Source organism: Theropithecus gelada, chromosome 5 (assembly GCF_003255815.1).
Source record: "Theropithecus gelada isolate Dixy chromosome 5, Tgel_1.0, whole genome shotgun sequence".
NCBI classification, from domain to species: Eukaryota; Metazoa; Chordata; class Mammalia; order Primates; family Cercopithecidae; genus Theropithecus; species Theropithecus gelada.
In genome coordinates, this window is record NC_037672.1 from 16339832 (window position 1) to 16366164 (window position 26333).

Sequence of the window (26333 nt, forward strand, 5' to 3'; positions counted from 1 at the left end):
GCTTGCTTCCCCTTCACTTTCTGCCTTGATTGTAAGTTTCCTGAGGGCCCCCCAACGATGCTTCCTGTACAGCCTGCAGAATTGTGAGTCATTTACAGCTCTTTTCTTTATAAATTACCCTGTCTTGGGTAGTTCTTTTTTTTTTTTTTTTTTTTTTTTGAGATGGAGTCTCACTCTGTCACCACACTGGAGTGCAGTGGCGTGATCTTGGCTCACACTAACCTCCACCTCCCAGGTTCAAGCAATTCTCCTGCCTCAGCCTCCTGAGTAGCTGGGATTACAGGCACATGCCACCACACCCACCTAATTTTTTTGTATTTTTAGTAGAGACGGGGTTTCACCATGTTGGCCAGGCTGGTTTCGAACTCATTACCTCAAGTGATCCACTCATCTCAGCCTCCCAAAGTGTTAGGATTACAGGTGTGAGCCACCGCACCTGGCCAGTTCTTTATAGCAGTGTGAAAGCAAACTAATACACTAACCATTCATCATTTTATTTTAACAAGCTTTGTAGACTCATCTAAATACTTTTATGTACCATTTTTGTGCACAAAAAGTAATATATATGTAAAATAAATTATTTACGGTATTAATTAAAATGCTTTAAATCTGTGTTAAACTCTGCTAAATCCCTTTTTGACTCAGACTGGGTAATGTCTATTTTTTCTTTTCCCATATGATATCACACTCTGTGCCATCAAATGCAGTGATAATATAGCATTTCTTGAAAGAGTGCTGCACTACCGTCTCTGAAGGTATTATTTGGAACCACTGACACCCATCCTGCAAGTCTTGGTGCTGAAACTACCTTTACCAAGAGGTATCAATGGAAAGTTTTCAAACACAAACCTGCATTTATATTCATTCCTTGAAAGACCTTGGAATAAAGACCAAGTCCACAGCTTTATGAGCAATGACAACTACATCTCAACAGCCATTTGGCTCACATCTATTGTAACATTCTATTGACTGTGAGACATATCCCGAAGTTAAAATACGAAAAATTGCTCTCAGAGTCAGTGAAATTTAGTATGTGCCAGGCACTTTCATTCACATTCAACTGATATCCTTTATACTTCTGTGATGAAACAGACACTACATTAGGCACCAAATTACATCAAGAAATAGGCTGTAGAATGCCCTGAAGTCAAGAGACTATAGTATCTTATAACTCTCACAAGAACCCTGCAAAGATGACAAAGATACCCCCACTTTACTGATTTTTTACCACATTTTACTATAATCCCCATTGTACAAACAATTCTAAGTACAATTTTGCTTTGTAGGTTTTATAATTTAGTGGTGGAGCTTAGATAGCACACCTGGTATTCCTTACTTTTAAACATACATGAAACCCACTAAAAAAGTAAAAGTAATAGTAACACAATCCAGAACTGAACAGAGATTTAGCTGTTTCTACATAAAGGTTTTTACCAATTTTTTAAAAAATGAATTGTAGATAAATATCAAAGGCCCACTGTATCATATCTCTTGCATGAAACTATGCTTATACTAGCTGTATCCAGTTATTATTCCAATGTGTAAGTATAGACATTCTCAACTGAACTATTTTATAGTCACCAAAGGACGCCTTACATGTTACTGTAAACAGAAAAAAATATTTTTAATAGCCACACTATAAAGTAGCAGTTAGGAGAGCAGACTCTAAAGCTAGGTTGCCTGGGTCCAAATCTTGTGTTGCTCACCAGATGAGCGACCTGAGCAAGTTATTTCTCTTGTCTATACACCTCAGTTTCCTCTACTGTAAAGTGGAGATGATGATGATTGTATCCCTCTAATAATCTGTTTGAGTATTAAATGAGTTAATGTGCATAAAGCATTCCAAACAATATACTGTATATAGTCAGCACTATATGAGCATTAGCCAAAATTATTCTTATACCCAGATAATTTTTAGATCTCAATTGGTGTCCAACAGTATTACAGTCAAGAACCCAGTGCCCAGGAGTGACTGAATCAATCAATAAATGAATGAATGGATGTTGCTTTCACAAAGGGCATTTCTGGGTAAGGGAGCAGCACATTGTCTTTGCACCAATTGGACAAATACTCTGACCACCCTAGACATGCACATCAGCAGGTGAGTTCTTGAACCATGAGAACTAAAGAGAACTCAGAAATCATTTTGTCGCTTACAAAAAATCCAGTTCCAATTTTAAAATATCCTGTTTATAAAAGCTCGACTCTGAGTTCACTTAACTCTGAATGAATATTTAAACATTATTTTCTATAGTGCCTCCAAAGAATTAAGTGTCTTCAGAAGAATAACTTTCAATTAATACTAAACAAGTAAAAGGGAACTAGTTAAGATCGATACCCATTTTTTCTCTTTGTAATTAATGGAGTGATTGCTTTGCTTTGGCAACTACAACTTACTATGAAAAAAAAAAAAAACACAAGCTTCAGGATTGGATACTGGGAGAAGTGTGTGAAATATAGAGTTCTACTTACATATTCAGTATTCTACAGTCTCTTCTCATTTTTCCTGAGGCTTTGTTTGAAAGCTTCTGCCTTTGCTCCATTTTCACCCAATTTGCTGAGAACAATGATTTCAACATTCTGAATTTGTTTTGCAGGGAATTGAGACGTGAGCATGTTGCAGCTTTTAGAAATGTTTAAAAAGAACTGTCTCTCGGCTTCTATCGGGGATTAAGGGAAGCTGGGAAGCTGTGCTGTTCGGAGCTGCATGGAGGAGCTGGTGAACCAAGGGGCAAGGGGAAGGAATGTTATAACTTAAAAGTTATCAGGGAGAATGGAAAATGAAATTCAGTATTGGATCATTGCAGGTAGGTAAGAAAACCCCAGTTCTGATCTGGTACTTGGGTACCAGTAGTCACAGTTGGTCTTGCCTGCCCAGCATCCATTCCATCATCTTTACTTCCCTTTGCAGAGTTCCTCATGCCTCACTGTCAGCTTGTAGATATCCAGTGGAACTGATCACTCTCATCCCTAGAATGACCATATAATTTATCTTCAAAATTACGGCATTGTGAGAATAAATGTTTTTAAAATTGTAATTATGTAATTTTTGAACTATGTAGTGACCAATAAATTGATTTTATTAAACGGATGGGCCTATGAAAAGTCCTCTTCAAAAACTATTTTCAAAAATACATTTTTTCCAAAAAATAAAACATATGCACAACCATTAGAGTAAAATATGAGGTGGGGAAGAGGGACATCAAATTTTATTTATATTGATTTTCTGAACATTAAAAATAAGCAAAATAATTATTCTTCACACATCATTAGGTATTTCAATCAATTTCTTTCTTTTTTTTTTTTCAATACAAGATCTCACTCTGTTACCCAGGCTGGACTGCAGGGGCCCGATCATGGCTCACTGCAGCCTCAATCTTAGTCTCAAGCATTCCTCCCACCTCAGCCTCCTGAATAGCTGAGACTACAGGTGCATACCACCACATTCAGCTAACTGTGTGTGTGTATATATAGAGATGGGATCTCACTATGTTTCCCAGGCTGGTCTAGAGCTCCTCAGCTCAAGCAATCCTCCCATCTTGGACTCCCAAAGTGCTGGGATTACAGATGTTAGCCACCATGGCCGGCCCAATCAGTTTCTTAACCATATCTGTCTCTAGTACAATGTCAAGGGTATTTTCTGAAGAATTAATGATCATTTTTAATATTTTCATAAAACTGCATGCACTATGACACTGGTTGAAAGCTTGAATAGACTCTCTTATCTGTAGATTCAAACATTTCCCATATCTAATTGTTGATAAGTAGTAAGGAAAAAAGTATGCCAGGCTGAAGAGGAGTTTTTTTGGTTTTTTTGTTTGTTCACTGTGGATATACTTTAGTCTTTTTTGTTTACAACTGAAAACTCTTGGAATTCAAAATTAACATCCTTGCCAGTGAGCTTCTTATAGACACCAGAAAAAGTCTCAACTCTGTGTTCCACAGTGTTCTGCTGTGTTTGTCTGAATGAACCTTCATGAGCCGGCTGCCATCCAGTTTCAGGCAGATTCTCTTGTGCACAATTTCACTTGGGAAAACCAAGTCCTCAAGGAGGGGAATATGCATCGCTGTCAGAGTACAACTCCTGGGACGCTTTTGCTTATTTTCTGTATGGCTTTTTTGAGTTGCCTTAGGCAGAATTCTCCTCTGAATAATAAAAACAACATTCTTCCCCACTGAACTTTTTCTCCAGTTCATGTACTAGCCAGATGTGGATTTTCTGGAAACACTCAGTTGAGGAACAGGAATAAAGAAGATGATAGCTTTCTGACCACCACCAACTTCAATTTACTTGGCTGCCGTGATATTCAGCTCCCTGAGCTGAGCCTGAGGTTCATCTCCAGCTTCAGAAGTGCCTGGAAGAGCTACTCTCGAACATATTCAGCTTCTTGCAGCTGGGATTCATGATCTTGGTGCTCGAACTGAACAAGTCCTCTTTGCTGAGCTGTGGCTTAAGAAGGTGCCCAAGTATTATAAAAGGCTTCTCAAATTCCAGCAGCCTGAAGAGATTTCTTTAAATCCAACATCAGCTTAATTACAAAAATTTTGCAGTTTTGTCATTATGCATATATTTAAAAATTATATACAATTGACAGGAAAGCTCTATTTTGATCCATAGAATATCACAGCCTATTCGGATGCATTTCTGAATTATGTGTATAGTACAACCAATTCCATGTACAATTTTCCTTGATAGGTTTCAAATTTAGTTTTAAAAAGTTGTTTTACCCTGACATCATGTTTTTCCAAAAATTGTAAATGTATTTATTACCCTAAATAATTTTATCTTCAATGTTGATCTTTCTAACTTAATCTACAACATCCATAATAATGTCAAATGTTTCACCATTAATAGAACAAATTTCCAAATTTAGTTTGTTTTCAATAATTGGGTGAACAATGTAAACCCTTATAGATATTAACTAATTCTAGAAGTTAACTTTTCTATCTGAACCATCTCAGAACATGGATATAAAGCTGGCACCCATTTAACTGTCTGCAAATTTCTTTTTAATGGAGACAACACACTAACAGCTATCGTATTACTTTTTGTATTGCACAAGAAAACTTGGTATAAACAATAAGCAAACTGAATTTAGAAGAGCAGTCACTTGATCTAGAAGAAGAGTCATAATGCGGCCAGGTGCGGTGGCTCATACCTGTAATCCCAGCATTTTGGGAAGCCAAGGCGGGTGGATCACAAGGTCAGGAGATCAAGACCATCCTGGCTAACACTGTGAAACCCCATCTCTACTAAAAATACAAAAACAAAATTAGCCAGGTGTGGTGGCGGGCACATGTCGTCCCAGCTACTCAGGAGGCTGAGGTGGGAGAATGGCATGAACCCGGGAAGCAGAGCTTGCAGTGAGCCAAGATCATGCCACTGCACTCCAACCTGGGCGACAGAGCAAGGCTCTTGTCTCAAAAAAAAAAAAAAAAAAAAAAGGAAGAGTCGTGATTCACAGAGGGATAGACAAAAGCACCTATGGCCATGGCACGTGTTAATTTATCATTGTAAGTCACAATCTTAAAATAACTACCAACACTGGAAGTAGATCCTGATGCTCCCATAGACTTGTGCCTTCTAGTTTTCAACTGGTCAGCGATAATATTATGCCCTCTCCCATACCTATGATAAAGCTATGATAAAGTCAATAAATATCTTGTACAAGTTAACCTTTATCATCAACTTTCTTGTGGGTTTTTTTTTTTATGGTTTTTTGTTGTTTGTTTTGTTTTGTTATGTTTTTTCGAGACTGAGTCTCACTCAGTTCCCCAGGCTGGAACCCAGTGGTGCAATTTCGGCCCACTGCAACCTTCACCTTCCAAGTTCCAGTAATTCCCGTGCCTCAGCCTCCTGAGTAGCTGGGTTTAAAGGCACGCGACCCCACGCCCATCTAATTTTTGTATTTTTAGTGGAGACGGGGTTTCACCATGTTGGCCAAGCTGATCTTGAACTCCTGATCTCAAGTGATCCACCTGCCTCGGCCTCCCAAAATGCTAGGACTACAGGCATGAGCCACTGCACTCAGCCTATCATCAGCTTTCTTGAGAAATTAACATTCGTTCGTTAATTTTTCAACAAACAAGCACGTTTTTTAACTCACTGATGTTAAAATAATATTAAAAGTCATTGCAAAATAGAAAAAATATTACTAAACAATGAAACAAACAGTTGCAGATTTCACCACACAGTAATTGACAAAAGCACTGTGGCAAGAACATTCAGATTATTTTCTATTATAATGCAAGCCATATGGAGGAAATGAGTGCACGGCATAGAGAATATAATGTGTACTACCGCCCAAGACCAAAAGAATTTGCAAGCCCAAGCTGCTCTTCCCTAAGCATCCAGCTTACTGCCCTTGAGAACAGGTATTAGTTATTTTATGCCAGGGTCCAGACGAGAGAGTCATCATGGCTGGATGACTTTTAGATTTAACTACGGACTAAACTCAAGCGTCTTCACTACATGTTTCTCTCATATGACCGGAGTCGTCTATGGTAAAAGGTGGAAATACAAAGTAGAGGTCTACCAAACCCATTTCCATGTATTTTTAATGTCACTATTAATAACATTTTATTAAAAATAAAGAAATCAGGGTAAATGCTAAACCACCCAAGAAAGACAACAGGCACAAACTTAGACCCTCTCCTACAAACCAGAGCACATGATCATCAAGAGAGACAGGCACCTCCTAGCCTGGCCTATCAGAGCTCTGCAGCCTCCTGGCCACAATGATTGGTTCCAAGTTGAACACATGACTCTTGTTGAACCAGTAAGAATCAGCTCCAGATCTTTTGCTGGGAATCTTTTTTTTTTTTTTTTTTTTTTGGGATGGAGTCTAGCTCAGTTGCCCAGGCTGCAGTGCAATGCCACCATCTTGGCTCACTGCAACCTCCACCTCCTGGGTTCATGCAATTCTCCCGCCTCAGCCTCCCGAGTAGCTGGGATTACACTCAGCTGGGATTACTGCCTGAGCAAGGCCCAAGACAGGAATGAAAACGCGTTTGTTAAGCCATCTTATGATGTACACAGTGCTTTTCATAGTGCAGCTATCACTCCAGGCCCATTTTAAAGGCTTGAGCAGTTGAAAAGGACAAAGAGATGACCTGCTGGTCAACAAATCTCAAATATTTACCTAGCAGGGATGGTTTAACATACACAAGTCAATAAATGTAACACATCACATAAACATATGATCATCTAATAGATGCAGAGAAAGCATTTGAAATCCAGCATCCCTTTATGATAAAAACTCTCAACAAGCTAGATATAGAAGGGACCAACCTCAAAGTAATAAAAGCCATATATAACAAACCTACAGCCAACATCATCCTGAATGGGGAAAAGTTGAAAGCATTCCCCATTAGAACAGGAACAAGACAAGGATTCCCACTTTCACCACTCCTGTTCAACATAGTTCTGGAAGTTCTAGCCAGAGTTAATTAGGCAAGAGAAAAATAAAGGGCATCCAAATTGGAAAGGAGGAAGTCAAACTATCGCTGTTTGCAGATGAGATGATTGTATATCTAGAAAATCCTAAAGACTCCTCCAAATAATCTTAGATTTGATGAATGAATTCAGTAAAGGATCAGGTTACAAAATCAATGTATACAAATCAGTATCACTGCTATACACCAACAACAACCAAGCTGAGAATCAAATCAAGAGCTCAATCCCTTTTTACAGCAGCTGAAAAATAAAGTAAGAAAGTAATGTAGGCCTGGCACAATGTCTCACGCCTGTAATCCCAGCACTTTGGGAGGCCGAGGTGGGTGGATCACGAGGTCAAGAGATCGAGACCATCCTGGTCAACATGGTGAAACCCCGTCTCCGCTAAAAATACAAAAATTAGCCAGGCGTGGTGGCACGCGCCTCTAGTCCCAGCTACCTGAGAGGCTGAGGCAGGAGAACTGCTTGAACCCGGCAGGCAGAGGTTGCAGTGAGCTGAGATCTCACCACTGCACTCCAGCCTGACAGAACAAGACTCCATCTCAAAAAAAAAAACTGAAGTAAAATACCTGAGAATACACTTAACCAAGGAGGTGAAAGATCTCTGTAAACTACAAAACACTGCTGAAAGAAATCATAGATGACCCAAACAAATGGAAATCCATCCCGTGCTCATAGACTGGAAGAATCAATATTATGAAAATGACCATACTGCCCAAAGCAGTCTACAGATTCAACGCAATTCCCATCAAAATACCAACAGCATTTTTTACAGAACTAAAAAAAAAACTCTAAAATTTATATGAAATCAAAAAAGAACCCAAATAGCAATGGCAATACTAAGCAAAAAGAACAAATCTGGAGGCATCACATTACTGAACTTCAAATTATACTACAATGCTATAGTTATCAAAATAGCACGGTACTGGTATAAAAGTAAGCACATAAACTAATGGAACAGAATAGAGAACCCAGATATAGAGTCAAATATGTCCAGCCAACTGATCTTTGACAATGCATACAAAAGCACAAATTGGGGAATTGACACCTTATTTAATAAATGGTGCTGGAAAAACTAACAAGCCACAAGAATTAAACTGGATCCTCATCTCTCACCTTACATAAAAATCAACTCAAGATGGATCAAAGACTTAAATATAAGACCTCAAACTATAAAAATTCTAGAAGATGAAATTGAAAAAACTCTCCTAGACATCAGGCTAGGCAAAGAATGCATGGCAAAGACCCCCATAAGCAAATGCAACAAAACCAAAAATATATAAAGGGGACCTAATTAATGAAAAAGCGTCTGCACAGCAAAAGAAATAACCAGCAGAGTAAACAGACAACCCACAGAGAAAATATTTGCAAACTACACATCCAGCCAAGGATCCAGAATCTGCAAGAAACTCAAACAAATCAGCAAGAAAAAAATAATAATAATCCCATTTAAAAATGGGCAAAGGACATGAATAGACAATTCTCAAAAGAAGATAAATAAATGCCCAACAAACATGAAAAAATGTTCAACGTCTCTAATCATCAGGGAAATGCAAATCAAAACCACAATGAGATACCACCCTACTCCTGCAAGAATGGTGACTATTAAAAAGTCAGGAAACAATAGATGTTGGCGTGGATGCGGGAAAAAGGGAATGCTTATACACTGCTTGTGGGACTGTAAATTAGTACAACCTCTATGGAAAGCAGTATGGAGATTCCTCAAAGAGCAAAACGTAGATCTACCATTTGATCCAGCAATCCAGCTACTGGGGATCTACCCAGAGAAAAAGAAGTCATTATATGAAAAAGATACTTGCACACATGTGTTCATAGCAGCACAATTCACAATTGCACAGGTGTGGAACCAACCTAAGCGGCCATCAACTATTAAATGGATAAAGAAAATGTGGTATAGATACACCATGGAATACTACTCAGCCAGTAAAAGGAATGAAATAATGTCTTTTGCAGCAACTTAGATGGAGCTAGAAGACATTGTTCTAAGTGAAATAACACAGAAATGAAAAACCAAAAAGTGTATGTTCTCACTTATAAGTGGAAGCTAAGCTATGAGTATGAAAAGGCATATAGAGTGACATAATGGACGTTAGGGACTCGGAAGGGAGAAGGTGGGAGGGGAGCTAGGATAAAAAACTACATATTAGGTACAATGTACACTACTCGGGTGACACAGGTGCACTAAAATCTCAGAATTCACCACTAGATAATCCATCCATGTAACCAAAAACCACTTGTACCCCAAAAGCTATTGAAATATAAATAAATGAGGTAATGAGGAGAAATAAATATTCAGAACTTTGAATCGTGTGTGTGTGTGTAGCACTTATTGAACCCAAATAACTCTCCACTCTCCTGGATGTCATGCAAAATAAAAACAAAGAAGAAGAAAAGATCTTTGGCTTTTAAGGAATTTAAAGGCAGAGTTGAGTGCATGAGACAGAGAAAGCATGGGAGCTAGACTCGCTTTATAATAACTCACTCATGCGATAACTAACCCGCCTCTGCAAGAAGGACATTAATACATCCATGAGGGCTCCACCCTCATGACCCAATCACTGCTTCTAAGGCCCCACCTCCCAATGCTGTTGCATTGGGGATAAAGTTTCCAACACATGAACTTTTGGGGGATACAATGAAACCATAGCAGTGTGATTCTGGCTTTAACTGCAGTTTCCCTCATTAGAGAACTACTGGATCTTTAGGGAAAGAAATGTTCCAGTCCTGATCCAGTTGTGTGTGTTCCTTTGAAGTTCCCTGTTTACTGGCATGTCAGGCTACCTTGCACCATGTTTCACTGGCTAATTGAGGAGCATTCTCTGTTTCTCTGCCACTGCTCAAAGGCTTCATCGTCATCTACATTTCTAAGCTGTAGTTTTTATTACCCCTCATTTGATACCTCATAGATCTGTGCATTGGTGGAACTTATGGAGGCTCATATTTCTCCACTCATACTCTGTACAATTTCCTGCTGCTGCAGCCTCTTTCTCTCAGCTGTCAGGTCAAGGACTACATCAACAACGGGTTTTAGTAAAAAGAGAACACTTTCCAAACTGTTCTTAAGTTTCCCAACTTTTGAAACGAAAAAAAAACCAAATCTATTATTACTTACTGGGTTGTGCTATCAAATATCCCTTCACCATCTGCAAAGGTCAGGGTTTTGTTTTCTAATAATATATTGCCCACTTATTAGGATGATAGTAATCAATTGTAAATGTCACTGAAATGGTATAGACAGTAAATGCCACGGAAATCTACAAAAGAGAACTCTCACTTCCTGAGTAGACTTCCATTCATTTGCTCATTTATTCATTCAATGAATATTTATTGATAATCTACACACATCAGGCACTGAGCTAGGCACAGACATGGCCTCTGCCATCGTGGAGCTTTTAGAGACATACAGAAAATAGTCACACAGATATGGAGATAATAACAGTGTGGTAAGTGCAATGCAAAACAAAACAAAAGAAAACAAAAAAAAGATGCAGAGAGCTATGAGAAAAAAAACAGCCAGCATGGGAGTGAAATTTAATTTGGATTTAGAATGAAAGTAAGATTTAATTGGGCTATAGGCAATACACAAGATTTATTATGATCAGAGTCTAACCAACAAAGAAAATGATTGAGTGTTGAGGCCTCTCAAGAGAGTCCCAAATAGTTAAAGACAATTATGATGACTTCTAGGTACCAGCAGGTGGTGACCCCTAACAGGTCAGGGGACAACAATGTCCCAAGATGAGCCCCTCTCAGAAACTTGGGACCTCTTCTGACACAGGTTTGATACTCACCTTCTGCTCAGATTCACTCTCACCAGTGGAGTACCCCAAACTGTGATGCTGGCGAATCTTTGTTTTGGTGTTGAAACGGGAAAAGTTCCCTTATCCCCCTCGCAGGGCATGTGATGAGTGGCTCACTTCTTCGGTGCCCCACTGCTCAAACCCCGAGGGGGAGCATGCAGATGGGCTGGTTGTGGGTCCCCAACCTCTAGCAGTGTTTATAGAGTTGAATGTTTACAGCTCCTGAGGCCTCAACGGGCATGTGTTACAGGGTGGTCTTTTAGTTTAGCCATTTGTAGGCGGCTTGTGTTAGCCAGCTCAATTAGACCCCCCTGCTGTATCATGAGAACAGAGGGCTTTCTGTATCCCGGGATTTCTTGCCTCGGTGTACTGGAAGAACGGGAGGACACGTGGGCTTGGAGAATGAGTGCAACGTTTTATTGAGTGCGAGTAGCTCTCAGCAGATGGGGGAGCCAGAAGGGTGATGGAGTGAGAAAGTGGTTTTATTCCCAGAGTCAGGCAGCTCAGTGGCCTAGGCTCTCCTCCAACCATCCCATCCAAACTCTGAGCCGTTCCACCGGTCGATAGCCAGCCGGTGTGCTCTTTCTTAGGTGTGCTCCCCTCGTCGACCTCTCAACGTCCAACCACTTGGGTGTTCTTCCGCCAATGTGTTCCTCTTTACTTCCAGCCACACGTGTCTCTGCCTGCTAGGGTCTCGGGGGGGTTTACAGGCACCGGATGGGGGTGTGGCAGCCCAGGGTGGTCTTGGGAAATGCAACATTTGGGCAGGAAAACAGAAATGACTCTCGTCATCTAGGTCCGTGGGCACAGGGCCCAGGAATGGAGCCCTAGCCAATACCACGCCCTGCCCTTCCAAGCACTTCCCTTCCCCGCTTCTGTATCAGTAACACTCTTTGAGTACACAAGCGAATCCATCCAGCGTCCTTGTGCACCAGCATAGGAGTGGGTAATAATAAGGGAAGTCTTGAAGAGAGTCTCATTTGGTCAGTCACTGAGCCCAATTGGCCAGTTACTGAGTAATGATCCCAGCGTTCTTTAACCTGTTGTTGAGTACATGGGAAAGGATTGGTCGAGGCTGCCTTTTTCTCCGCCCAGGACCAGCAAAGGGTCAAACAGGAAGGGGGCAGTGAGCATCAGATCTTAAATCTAAAATATCCTCTCAGTAGCCCTACCCTTAATTAAACCAAGTGCACAGTGTTTCCTTACTGCAGGATTTCCTCATGTCTTTTTATGCCTTTGTTTATTGTGAATTTCTAGGAAAGGAGTGTTTTATGCAGTGTTTTCTAATCTTTTTTTTTTTTTCTTTTTCTTTTGGAGACAGAGTCTCGCTCTGTCACCAGGCTGGAGTGCAGTGGCGTGATCTCGGTTCACTGCAACCTCCATCTCCAGGTTCAAGTGACTCTCCTGCCTCAGCCTCCTGAGTAGCTGGGATTACAGGTGTGTGTCACTACACTCGGCCAAATATTTGTATTTTTAGTAGAAGCAGGGTTTCACCATGTTGGTCAGGCTGGTCTTGAACTCCTGACCTCGTGATCCACCTGCCTTGGCCTCCCAAAGTGCTGGGATTACAGGCGTCACCACTGCGCCCGGTCGTTTTCTAATCTTCTATGACCACTGCGTTAGGTTGTAAACTGTTTGCGGTGCTTCTAGTTTCTCTCACCAAAAGAAGAATATACATTTCTACACTGATGAACTCAAGTGAAAGGGCAGAAGTGATTCACATCACTTCCTGTTGTCATGTCTGGGCAAAGCTTTAAGAGTCAGCTCACATCTCCTCTTGTCTCTTTCCCTCTGCCATGGCAGTCATCAATATTCCAGAAGCAGCCTAGTCCACATACAGAGTCCCGGAGTGAAGATGATGTAGAACAAACTTGCAGTCATGGCACCACAAACAGGTTGTATGCATAAGAAATAGGTCCTTGTTGTTTAAGCCACTGAAGTTCCACCATCATTTGTCATCACAGCATAACTAGCCTGGCAGTTCTCAAAGTGCAGTCTTCAAACTCCTGTGGGTCCTCTCAGACCCTTTCATGGTATCCATTAAGTTAAAACTGGTTTTTGTTTTGTTTTGTTTTGTTTGATATGGAGTCTCACTCTGTGGCCCAGGCTGGAGTGCAATGGTGCAATCTCTGCTCACTGCAACCTCTGCCTCCTGGGTTCAAGTGATTCCCCTGCCTCAGTCTCCCCAGTAACTGGGATTATAGGTACACACCACCACACCCGGCTGATTTTTGTACTTTTAGTTTGTATTTTTAGGTTTTGTATTTTAGTTTCACCATGTTGGCCAGGCTGGTCTTGAGCTCCTGACCTCAGTTGATCCGCCAATTAGGCCTCCCAAAGTGCTGAGATTATAGACATGAGCCACTGTGCCCAGCCAAAACTATGTTTGCAATTAATAATACTGGGACATTGTTTGCCTTTTTCATCGTGTTGACATTTACATTAATGATGTAAAAGTAATGGTGGGTCTCTGTCCATTTGTGTTGCCATGAAAGAGTATCTGAGACTGCGTAATTTACAAAGAAGAAAAGGTATATTTGGCTCGTGGTTCTTCAGGCTGTATAAGAAGCATGACACCAGCATCTGCTGGTGAGGGTCTCAGGCTGCTTCTACTCATGGTGGAAGGAGAAGGGGAGCTGGCTTGTGCAGAGATCACGTAGCCAGGAAGCAAAAGAGAGGGGAGGTGCCAAGCTTTTTATAAATAACCAGCTCTCTCAGGAGCTAACAGAGTGAGAAGTCATTCACCTCCCACCCAAGGAAGGCCTTAACTTATTCATGAGGAATCCACCCTTGTGACCCAAACACCTCTACTGCACCCCACCTCCAACACTGGGGATCGAATTTGCATTATGAGGGTTGGAGGGTCAAATATCCAAACTATAGCAATGGGTAAAATGTCTAGTCCTTGTCACAAATCACAGTAGATTACCAAACTGTACTTAATAGCCATTGTAGTTTTCACCCCCATGCAGTCATAGTTTTTTTTAAATGCAAAAGTTCTTGCTAGGAACTGTGGTACATGCCTGTAATCTCAGCACCTTAGGAAGCCAAGGCAGAAAGATAGCTTGAGCCCAAGAGTTTGAGACCACCCTGGGCAACATAGCAAGACCCCATCTCTTTAATAAATAAAACATTAGGCATGGTGGTGCATCACTGCAGTCACAGCTACTTGGGACACTGAGGTGGGAGGATCATTTGAGCCTGGAAGCTTGAGGTGCAGAGAAACATGATTATGCCCCTGCACTCCAGCCTGGGTGACAGAGCAAAACCTTGTCCCCAAAAATTAAAAAATAAAATCAATAATAAATAAATAAAATGTAAGTTTTGCCTTATCACTTAATGCAACAGAAAAAAAGACTAATTTTTTTAAATCTCACTTTTGAGTACACATCTTAATATTCTCTGTGATGAAATATAATGTAGACATAAAGCTCTTTCACTGCATACCAAAATACTGTGGTTTGTCATGAGAAAAAATACTTACGATTGTTTGAGCTACAAACTGAATTAGCTACTTTTCCATTTTTTAAAAATTTCTTATTTATGAGGATGACTGACAGACAAATTACAGTTATTCAGACTTAATTATCTGGCAAACATATTCTTGCTAATGATAAACTTCAGATTTTCAAGTGAATCTTAGCATTTTGGAAAACTTTTATCTGACGCTGTGAGCTTGGTAGCTGCTAATACTTAAATAATTTTTTCCTAATGAGATCAGTGGTAATGTGAATGAATGTGAATTTTTTCATACTATATAAGAAAATGTGGGCCAAGCATGGTGGCTCACACACATGTAATCCCAGAACTTTGGGAGGCCAAGGTGGACGGATCACTTGAGGTCAGGAGATCGAGACCAGCCTGGCAAACATGGCGAACCCTTGTCTCTACTAAAAATACAAAAATTAGCTGGGCATGGTAGCGCGTGCCTGTAATCTCAGCTACAGGGAGGCTAAGGTAGGGAAATCACTTGAACCTGGGAGGCAGAGGTTGCACCACTGAGCCAAGATTGTACCACTGCACTCCAGCTTCCAGCTTGGGCAACAGAGCGAGACTCCATCTCAAAAAAAAAAAACAAAAACAAAAACAAAAAAAAAAAAAACAAAGAAAAGAAAATGTGCCACAACAAATTAGGCTTCAAAGAAGCATACCTCAAAATAATAAGAGCCATCTATGACAGACTGACAGCCAACATCATGCTGAATGGGCAAAAGCTGGAAGCATTCACCTTAAGAACAAGAGTAAGACAAGAATGCCCACTCTCACACTCCTATTCAGCATAGTACTGCAAGTCTTAGCAAGAGCACTCAGGCAAAAAAAAGGAAAGAAAAGGCATCCAAATAGAAAAAGAAGAAGTCACATTATCTTTCTTCTCCAGCAATACGATTCTATACCCAGAAAACCTAAGAACTCCACGAAAAGGCCCCTAGAACTGAAAAAGGGATTTTGGTAAATCAGGATATAAAATCAGTGTACAAAAATCAGTAGCATTTCTATACACCAATAATGTTCAAGCTGAGAGCCAAACAAGAACACAATCTCATATACAATAGTCACAAATAAAATAATAAAATAAAATAAATACCCAGGAATACATCCAACCAAGGAGATGAAAGATCTCCACAAGGAGAAATACAAAACACTGCTGAAAGAAATTATAGATGATACAAACAAATGGAAAAACATTCCATACTTATGCATTGGAAGACTCAATACCATTAAAATGGTAATGCTACCCAAAGCAATCTATAGATTCAATGCTATCCCTATCAAACTACCAACATCATTTTTCACAGAATTAGAAAAAAAAAAAAAAAAAACTATTCTAAAATTCATGTGGAACCAGAAAAGAGTCCAAACAGCCAAAAAAAAAAAAGCTGGAGGCTTCACATTACCTGTTGTTAAACTACGCTATACAACTACAGTAACCAAAAGAGCATGATACTGCAGGGTACAAACACACACACATAGACCAATGGAGCAGAATAGAGAACCCAGAAATAAAGCCACATGCCTACAACCATATGATCTTCTACAGACACCACAAAAATAAACAATGGGGAAAGGACTCCCTATTCAATAAGCAATACTGACATAACTAGGTAGCCATATTCAGGAAAATGAAATTGAACCCCTACCTTTTACCACATACAAAAAAATTAACTTAAGAATTTAAATATAAGACCTCAAACTATAAAAATCCCAGACAAAAACCTGGGAAATACTCTTCTCAACATTAGCCTTGGCAAAGAATTTATGGCTAAGTCCTCAAAAGCAACTGCAACAAAAACAAAAATTGACAAGTGGGATTTAATTAGACTAAAGAGCTTCTGCACAGCAAGAGAAAACTATCAACAGAGTAAACAGACAACGACAGAATGGGAGAAAATATTTGCAAACCATGTATCCAACAAAGGTTTAATGTCCAGGATCTGTAAAGAATTTAAATGATTCAACAAGCAAAAAACCAAATAGCCACATTAAAAAGTGGGCAAAACCAGCCTGGGCAATATAGTGAGATCCTATCTCTACAAAAAAGGAAAAAGAAAAAGAGAAGAAAAAGAAAAGAAAGAATATTTTTAAATTAGCCAGGTGTGGTGGCATGTGCCCGTTCTTTTAGCTACTTGGGAGGCTGAGGTGGGAGAACTGCCTGAGCCCAGGAGGCTGAAGCTGCAGTGAGCCCTGATCACACCATTGCACTGCAGCCTGTATGACAGAGTGAGACCCTATGTCAAAAAGAAAAACAGTGGACAAAGGACATGATAGACACTTCTCAAAAGAAGACATACAAGCAGCCAACTAGCATACAAAAACTGCTCAACATCATTAATAATCAGAGAAATGCAAATCAAAACCACAATGGGCTACCATCTCACACCAGTCAGAATGGCTATTACTAAAACATAAAAAAAATAACAAATGCTGGCAAAGCTGCAGAGAAAAGGAAATGCTTATATACGGTTGGTGGTAATGTAACTTAGTTCAGCCACTTGGAAAGCAGTTTGGAGATTTCTCAAAGGAGTTAAAACAGAATTACCATTTGACCCAGACATCTAATTATATAACCACAGGAAAATAAACTGTTCTACAAAAAAGGTACATGCACTCTTTATGTTCATTGCAACACTGTTACTATAGCAAAGACATGGAATCAACTTAGGTGCCCACCAATGGTGAATTGGGTAAAGAAAATACAGTACATAGACACTATGGACCACTACACACTCATAAAAAAGGATAAAATCATATCCTTTGCAGCCACATGAATGCAACTAGAGGCCATTATCCTAAATGAATTAGCACAGGAAGAGAAAATCAAATATCACACAGTCTCATAAGTGGGAGCTTAACATCAGGTACTCATGGACATAATAGACATGGAATAATAGACTATATTAGTCAGTTTTCACACTGCTATAAAGAACTGCCTGAAACTGGGTAATTTATAAAGGCAAGAGGTTTAATTGACTCACAGTTCAGCATGGCTGGGAAAGCCTCAGGAAACTTACAATCATGGCTGAAGGCAAAGGGGAAGCAAGGCACCTTCTTCACAAGGTGGCAAGGAGGAGAAGTGATGACTAAAGGGGGAAGAGCCTCTTATAAAACCATCAGATCTCATGAGAACTCACTCAGTATCATGAGAACAGCATGGGAGAAACTGCCCCCACGATTCAATTACCTCCACCTGGTCTGTCCCTTGACACGTGGGTATAATGGGGATTACAATTCAAGATGAGATTTGGGTGGTGACTCAAAGCCTAACCACATCATTTCATCCCTGGTCCCTCCTAAATCTCATGTCCTCACATTTCAAAACACAATCATGCCTTTTCAACAGTCCCTCAAAGTCTTAACTCACTCTAACACTAACGGAAAAGTCCAAGTTCAAAGTATCATCTGAGAGAAGTAAGTTCCTTCCACCTATGAGCCTGCAAAATTAAAAGCAAGTTAGTTACTTCCTAGATACAACGGGGGTACAGGCATTGGGTAAATACACCCATTCCAAGTGGGAGAAATTGGCCCAAATGAAGGGCTACAGGCCCCATGCAAATTCAAAATCCAGTGGGGCAGTCAAATCTTAAAGTTCCAAAATGATCTCCTTTGACACCATGTCTCACATCCAGGTCACACTGATGCAAGAGGTGGCCTCCCACAGCCTTAGGCAGCTCTACCCCTGTTGCTTTGCAGGGCGCACCCCCACTCCCAGCTACCTTCATGGGCTGGCATTGAGTATCTATGGCTTTTCCAAGCACACCGTGCAAGTTGGCAGTGGAACTACCGTTCTGGGGTCTGGAGAACGATGGCCTTCTTCTCACAGCTGCACTAGGCAGTGCACCAGTGGGGGCTCTGTGTGGGGACCCCAACCCCACATTTCTCTTCCACACTAGTCTAGGAGAGGTTCTCCATGAGGGCTCTGCTCCTGCAGCAAATTTCTGCCTGGACATTCAGGCATTTCCATACATCCTCTGAAATCTAGATGCAGGTTTCCAAACCTCAATTCTTGACTTCTATGTACCTGTAGGCTCAACACCACATGTAAGCCTCCCAAGCTTGCAGTTTTCCCCCTCTGAAGCAACAGCTTGAGCTGTATGTCGGCCCCTTTTAGCCATAACTAGGTCACAGGGCACCAAGTTCTGAGACTGCACAAAGCAGCAAGGCCCTGGGCCCACCCCACAAAACCATTTTTCCCTTCTAGGCCACTGGGCCTGTGATGAAAGGGGCTGCCATGAAGACCTCTGACATGCCCTGGAGACATTTTCCCATTTTCTTGGTGATTAATATTTGGCTCCTCATTACTTAACGCAAATTTCTGCAGCTGGCTTGAATTTCTCCTCAGAAAATGGGTTTTTCTTTTCTTTTCTTTTTTTTTTTTTTTTGAGGCAGAGTCTCACTGTCTCCCAGGCTGGAGTGCAGTGGTGCAATCTCAGCTCACTGCCAGCTCCACCTCCCGGGTTCACGCCATTATCCTGCCTCAGCCCCCCGAGTAGCTGGGACTACAGGCACCTGCCACCACGCCCAGCTAATTTTTTTTGTAATTTTTTTTAGTAGAGACAGGGTTTCACCATGTTAGCCAGGATAGTCTCGATCTCCTGACCTCATGATCCACCCGCCTTGGCCTCCCAAAGTGCTGGGATTACAGGCATGAGCCACCGCGCCCAGCCCTGGGTTTTTATTTTCTAACACATCGTTAGGCTGTAAATTTTCTAAACTTTTATGCCCTGCTTCCCTTTTAAACAGAAGTTCTAATTTCAAATCATCTCTTTGTGAATGCATAAAACAGAATGCTTTTACAAGAACCCAAGTCACCTCTGGAACACTTTGTTGCTTAGAAATTTCTTCTCCCAGATACTCTAAATCATCTCTCTTAAGTTCAAAGTTCTGCAGATCTCTAGGGCAGGGGCAAAATGCCACCAGTCTCTTTACTAAAGCACAGCAAGAATCACCTTTATTCCAGTTCTCAACAAGTTCTTCATCTCCATCTGAAACCACTTCAGCCTGGACTTCATTGTCCATATCACTATCAGCATTTTGGTCAAAGCCATTCAACAAGTCTCCAGGGAGTTCCAAACCTTCCCACATCTTCCTCTCTTCTTCTCAGCCCTCTAAACTGTTCCAACCTCTGCCTATTACCCGGTTCCAAAGTCATTTCCACATTTTGGGGTATCTTTATAGCAGCACCCCACTCTCTGCAGTACCAATATACTGTATTAGTCTGTTTTCACATGGCTATAAAGAACTGCCCAAGACTGGGTAATTTATAAAAGAAAAAGGTTTAATTGGCTCACAGTTCAGCATGGCCAGGAAGGCTTCAGGAAACTTAAAATCATGGCAGAACTTGAGAAGTAAGGCACCTTCTTCACAAGGCAGCAGAAAGGAAAAGTGCCAAACAAAGCAGGAGGAGCCTCTTATAAAACCATCAGCTCTCATGAGAATTTACTCACTGTCACGAGAACAGCATGGGAGAAACCTCTCCTGTGATTCAATTACCTCCTCCTGGTCTGTCACTTGACACGGTTGGGATTGTGAGGATTATGGGGATTACAATTCAAGATGAGATTTGGGTATATACAATCCAAGATGAGATTACGGCTACAATAACCATATTATAGACATTGGGGACTACTAGCGAGGGGAGAGAAGGAGGGTGGCAGGGGCTGAAAAATTACTTATTGAGTATTATGCTTACTATCTAGGTATGAGATCATTCATACCCTAAACCTCAGTGTCATGTAATAAATCCACATGACAAACCTGCACATATATACCCCTAAATCTATTGAAATTATTTTTTAAAGCAAAAAAATGTGTCAACATCTAGATCTTACTAACTCAATGAACCAGTATTTTCGCAGTGACCAATGCATGTGCAAAGTCACTCAAAGTGCAAGATAAATCAATGAATTTTAGTTTTAGATTCCACATTGCAGCCAACGTCATAAAAACTACCACTTGAATGTTGGTGCAGCATAAGATGAATACCCACAATTATCTAAAAAGACTACTTAAATATTCTTCCCTATGCAACTACATATTTGTGAGATGCTAGATATTCTTCACAAATTTCAAGCTAAACAACCTATCACAACAGATTGCAGAAGCAGATATGATAATCCTTAATCTTTTATTAAGCCAGACATGAAAGCTGTTTGCAGAATTGTAAAACAATACTATTCTTCTAACTAATACTCTTTTTATTGAAAAAGTAGGTATATTTCCATATTCTTTAACATGTAATTCATTTATCATTTTTCAGCAATTAATTTTATTGTTTTTTGAATGTCTCAGTTCTACTTTCTAATATTGTAAATATCAGTAGATATACCCTAGACAAATAGAATCTCTTTGGGATCTTTAATAATGTTAAGAGTATAAAGAGGTCCTGATAATAAAATTTTGAGAACCGTTGTTATCACCTATCCTGACTCGATCAGTTAAAGTTCAATGAGGAGACAGGAGCTATACAATAACTTGAACAGGGAGAGTTTAAGATAAACCCTTATTAAACATAACGGGACCAGACGCAATGGTTCACACCTATAATGCCAGCACTTTGGGAGGCCAAGGTTGGTGGATCACCTGAGGTCAGAAGCTCGAGACCAGCCTGGCCAACACGGCAAAACCTCGTCTCTACTAAAAATACAAAAATTAGCAGGGCGTGGTGGCAGGTGCCTGTAATTCCAGCTACTCAGGAGGCTAAGGCAGGAGAATCGCTTGAACCTGGGAGGCAGAGGTTGCAGTGAGCCGAGATCGCACCACTGCACTCCAGCCTGAGTGACAGAATGAGACTCCATCTCAAACAAAAAAATAAAATAAAATAAAAACAACAGGGGAGTAACTATAGAGATGTGAAAAGAACACTGAAGAATACTCCAGGGCCAAGGAAGAGCACCCAAGGAGAAGCAAACTTGGAAGTTGGGGCCTCCCCAAGGTTGGGATTCAGACCCTATTGGAAAAGGTGTGGTTGCAGCCAGCAGGAAGAGAATCTCCCTCCTCCTGCAATGTTTCTCCAGTCTTCCTCTACTGACAAAGCTTAAATGCCATGCTTGCTACAAAAGAGCAATGCTTAAGGCTTCACTGTGGAGCTGGTAACAAAAGGGTGAATTTGGAGCTGAGGTGATAAATTGATAGTTGGCACAATGACAAAAAACACACCACATAATCCTTTTTTATACCACATTCATTCATCCAAAAATAGTGCTCTAGAGACCCCCTTTTTTTTTTTTTTTTTTTTTAGTTGAAGTCTTGCTCTGTCACCCACGCTGGAGTGCAGTGATGTGATCTTGGCTCACTGCAATCTCTGCCTCCCGGGTTCAAGCGATTCTCCTGCCTTAGCCTCCTGAGTAACTGGGACTACAAGTGCGTGCCACTTCACCCAGCTAATTTTTTTTTCTTTCCTTTTCTTTATTTTTGTATTTTTAGTAGAGACAGGGTTTCACCATGTTGGCCAGGCTGGTCTTGAACTCCTGACCTCAGGTGATCCACCCAGCTCAGCCTCCAAAGTGCTGGGATTACAGGCATGAGCCACCACACCCAGCCAGGACCACCTTGTAAGAAACACTGATCTTTGCATGTCATGGAGGATACTTTCTCAGTCTCCTCTCCCTCTTACATGCATCCATTGTTGTTGAATTTCAAAATCTACACGTCAACAACCACAACTGGAAAATACTCTCCACTTAGGAAGGCTGCCAAGGGCCAAAAACTAGGTGTGTATATGTGTGGGTAAAATTCTGCAGCAAGATTTTTTTAGTGCAGGAAGCAAAAATGATTAATGAATAATTAATAAGGGCAATTGAGCAAAATATATCAAGTCATTGCATTTAGTGGCAATGTTATGACTATTTTCCCATTAGCCCAGATCTCTGGTTATATGGGCTTTGAAAATGCTTAAATTACACATCTGCCGAGCTGGATTTTTCTGCAGCATAGGAATAAAATTCCTGAAGCTAGAGATACAACACTGGCTGTTTTTCATACCTCACAGAAAACCGTCAAGATCTTTGTCATCCTTCAAGTACTAACTTAAAATACAGCTTTCCCAGACCCCTCCCCCACAAACAGAACAGAGATCTCTCCCCCTCTGGACCCTGACTTTTTCTGTTTATGCCTCTACTGGAGCCCTTCCCCAGGCTAACTTGTTCTGTAGCCAGTTTTGCCTGCATTGTTCCCTCCCACTAGACTGTGAGCTCCTGGAGGGCAAGAGCATTCCTTCTTCATCTTGGTATCCCCACAGCCAAGTACAGTCACTTCATGTAAGCTCCCATCCTTATTTGTTGACTCAAATTTGTTCACTTCAAGTGAAGGAAGAATGATAGTTTAAAGTCATATGATTATCATTACTTACAACAGACAAGTGCCAAACTGGTTTCTGCTGTGAGCCATCTTCAAGTCATTTCAAAAACAATGGTCTTCAAGGAGATTCCTTTGAGACAGGCAAAGGTATAGAATTTACTTGAGAATCCTGGAAGGCAGAAAGTTACAGGCTAGCTTAAAACCCAGAAAAAGTGATTGATCATTATTTTAGACAGTAATTCTGTCGCAGCTTCTCCAGATTCATTGTTTTCCTTCCCCTCATTTCCCACCTCCAGTCTTGGTTCCCCATCATTTACCAGTAGACTATTTGGCATAGTTTTAGGATATTTTGTTGGTAGCACAGAATACTTTCTACCCCATTTCAAACCTTCCCCACGAGGCTCAATTGGTCAGAATAACCTGGATTATGAGGCAGCAACAGCCCTCAAATTTAAGTGCCTTCATACCATAATAGTTTACTCTTCATGTTTGCCACATCTACTGTATGTCTGGGCAGCTCTCCAGGACAACTGAGGTCAATGCAGTAACTCAGCAAACTACATGTCCCTTGCCTTGTGGCTCTAACATCTCAAGACAAGATTGAAGAGAGAGAGTGGCAGTCTGAACATCTGTATGTTCTATGGCTGGGCTCTGAAGTGAAACTAGACACACAGCTCCACCTACTGGCAAGGGAGGTAGGCAACGTAATTCTCTGTGCTGGACCCAGGAAGGAAAGAAAAACCAGATACTGATAAGCTCTAGTACTGTCTCTTCTAAGGGTTTCACAATAACTTTCTTGTCGTTGTTTTTTAGACACAGGGTCTCTCTCTGTTGCCCAGGCTTGGATGAAGGGGTATGATCATAGCCAGCTTTACTGAAGCCTCAACCTCTTAGGTTTGAGCAATTCACCAACCTCATCCTCTTGAGTAGCTAAGATTCCAGGTGTGTGCCACCACTCAGCTAGTTATTTTTTCTTTTCTTCTTTTTTGTTCTTTGGTTTTGGTAGAAACAGAGTCTCACTATATTGCCCAGGCTGGTCTCCAACTCCTGGCCTCAAGTGATCCTCCCACCTCAGCCTCCCAGTGTTCTGGGATTACAGGCATGAGATGCTGTGCCTGGCTCACAAGGACTTCGTAAGTTAAAAATGTACGAGTGCTCCACCCATTCCTCTTGTAAAACAGTGCCATGAACCACTACATGCACTTGGAAGGCAGATTAGAAGAGGCAGCTTGCTGCCCCCGCCAAAGATTAACCTAAGAAGACTAAGCCGGGACCAGTCTCCTCCACATCCCCTGAAGCTGAAATCTCCCCCGCACAGATCAGAAAGGGGAAGTGCAGACTCCCTGCCTTTCTCACCTACAGTCCTATTTATGGGGTGGTGGGAGCGGGGGGGCCTGTATGCCTGTTTATCAGAGGTGTTTTAGCCTAGCTGGTTAGGAAAGAAACAAAGCAATTAGACAAATAATTGGCCACTCCAGAACATCCACCCTTGAAGAGTTCCCTGACCAGGAAAAGAAGATTGAAGAGTAAAGTTTGAAAGGTTTCAGCTTTCTTTCCAATGTTAGAAGACAAACCTTAGCCAAAGTAAATGTAACAGAGTTTAATTGACCAAATGATTCATGAATCAGCCAGCCTCCAGAGCCAGAGTAGGCTCAGAGTCCAGAGCAGCCACAGGGTGGAAGAAGATTTATGAACAGAAAAAGAAAAGTGACACACAGGAAACAGAAGTGAGGTATAGAAACAGCTGGACTCGTGACAGTTCAGGTATTTACCTTATTTGAACATGGTTTGAACAGTTGGCACCCTTTGGCCAAAACTCGGTGATTGGCACAAGAGTAGGTTACAATCTGTTTACACCTCCACTTAGGTTATAGTTCATGATGTACAGCGAAATCTTTAGGCTCAACTCAAAATATGTAAAGAGGCAGCTCTAGACTAAACTACTTAACACCAAATAACTCATTTTATTTTAATATATATCTTTCTTTGCTTATCAATATTAGAATTCAACATCTCCAGCAAATATTCGTAGAATACTTACAACATATCTGCCTTCAGGAAATAGAAACCGAAATATTTTCAAACAACTATTGTGTCCGGAATTGGTGGGTTCTTGGTCTCGCTGACTTCAAGAACGAAGCCACAGACCCTCGCAGTGAGTGTTACGGTTCTTAAAGACGGTGTGTCAGGAGTTTGGTTCGTGGTCTCACTGACTTCAGCAGTGAAGCTGCAGACTTCTGTGGTGAGTGTTACAGCTCTTAAAGGTGGCGCGTCTGGAGTTGTTCCTTCCTTCCGGTGGATTCATGGTCTCGCTGGCCTCAGGAGTGAAACTGCAGACCTTCATGGTGAGTGTTACAGTTCATTAAGGCTATGCAAACCCAAAGAGTGAGCAGCAGTTAAGATGTATTGCAAAAAGAAAAAAAACAAAGTTTCCACAGCCTGGATGGGGGCCCAAGCAGGTAGCCCGGGCTAGCTATGGTGGCCTGCTTTTATTCCCTTATCTGGCCCCCACCCACATCCTACCGATTGGCCCGTTTTACAGAGAGCTGATTGGTCCATTTTACAAAGAGCTGATTGGTCCGTTTTGACAGAGTGCTAATTGGTAGATTTACAAACCTTTACCTAGACACAGAGCACTGATTGGTGCGTTTACAAACCTTTAGCTAGACACAGAGTGCTGATTGGTGCATTTACAACCCTTTAGCTAGACAGAAAAGTTCTCCAAGTCCCCACCTGTCCCAGAAACCCAGCAGGCTTCACCTCTCACTAGCACTCGCAACGGACTTTGAGGCTAGCGGGCACTCGCGCAGCCCAGAGGGAGCTCCTCCCCTGATCAAGCACCGCAAGCTCTGGCTGGCCGCGCGGAATGCAGGCCCACCGAGCCCGCGCCCACCCGGAACCCGCGCCGGCCCGTGAGCGTGCATGCAGCCCCAGCTCCAGCCCGCACCTCCCCCTCCACACCTCCCAGCTAGCAGAGGGAGCCGGCTCCGGCCAGCCCCAGAGAGGAGCCTCCACAGCGCAGCGGCGGGCTGAAGGGCTCCTCCAGCGCAGCCAGAGCGGATGCCGAGGCCGAGGAGACGCCAAGAGCGAGCGACGCCTGCTAGCATGTTGTCACCTCTCCCTGATGTTCCAAGTTCCAAACTGTATGTTGTTATTTTATTTATTAAACTTTATTTATTTTATCCTTTAATAAAGGATATTTATCCTTTAATAAAGGACAAATTATTTTATCCTTTGATAAAGGACAAATTATTTTATCCTTT

The 26333-nt window shown here is 41.4% G+C and overlaps 1 pseudogene; it reads right to left on the reverse strand.

The window, feature by feature from the left end:
- Positions 1-3838: 3838 nt before the first annotated feature.
- Positions 3839-26333, reverse strand: part of LOC112625243 — a 50538-nt pseudogene continuing 28043 nt past the window's right edge.